The sequence below is a fragment of the Suricata suricatta genome, chromosome 2 (genome assembly GCF_006229205.1).
Source record: "Suricata suricatta isolate VVHF042 chromosome 2, meerkat_22Aug2017_6uvM2_HiC, whole genome shotgun sequence".
Lineage (NCBI taxonomy): Eukaryota > Metazoa > Chordata > Mammalia > Carnivora > Herpestidae > Suricata > Suricata suricatta.
The window spans coordinates 184,334,825-184,335,895 of record NC_043701.1 but is presented as its reverse complement, the minus strand read 5'-3'; positions in this window follow the sequence as shown (position 1 = coordinate 184,335,895).

Here is a 1,071-nt window from a genome sequence, read left to right as displayed (position 1 = left end):
GTTCGCTACAATGGGGGATGGGGGGGAGGGTCCCAGCCACGGCCATTCCAGTCCAACCAACCCACCAGCTGGTCACAGACATGTGAACAAACCCAACCAGGACCAGCCAAACCTGGACTGGAGCAAAATCACCCAGTCTCATGGGGGCAGACCCATGAGACATAAAAAATGGGGTTTTCTCAGCTGCCATATTGGGGTGGTTTGTTAGACAGCAGCAGAGCTCCGACCCCCCACCAAACTGCCCACCAGGGACCTGTGATCAGCCGAACAATGGTTCCCAAAGATGTCCAGGTCCTATTCCCCGAAACCTGTGAATGTTTCTTCGTGCGGCAAAAGAGACTGTGCAGACATGATTAAGTGAGAGACCTTGAGTTGGAGCGGTCATTCAGATCGTCAGATGGGCTGTGGATACAATCACCAGGCTCCTTATACGTGGGAGGCTAAGGACATTCGACACAGAGGATGGCCGTGTGTCCCATGAAGAAGATGTTATGCTGCAGGCTTGGAAGCAGAAGGAAGGGGCATGCACCAAGGCCTTCAGGGTGTCGTTCTAGAAGCTGGAACGTGGATTCTCCCCTAGAATCTCTGGGGAGAATGAGGCCCAGCCAGCACCTTATTTCAGCCCACGAAAGTCGAGTCCACACTTCTGACCTCCAGGACGACATGACCATAATTAAGTGTGGCTCCGAGGCACCAAGGAGGTGGTAATCTGTTACGAGGCTGGAGCAGACTCCCATACACACTGATCTTAGGAAAATGAAAATCTTAACTCTGCTGTTATCGCCATTGGACTGCAATTCATGAAACCAAATTTAAAACAGAACTTTACAGACACCTGTTCGTTGGGTGTCCGTCTCTCGATTTCAGCTTGGGTCATGATTCCAGGGTGTGGGATCGAGCCCCAGTTTGGTCTCTACACCAGGGGCAGAGCCTGCTTGGGATTCTCTCTCTCTGCCCCTTCCCTGCTTGCTCTCTCTCAAAAGAAATAAACTTTAAGATTAAGGTAAGGTAAGGTAAGATAAAAACCAAATAAAAGCTAAAACAGAAGTTCACATCCTTTCCAGTCTGCCA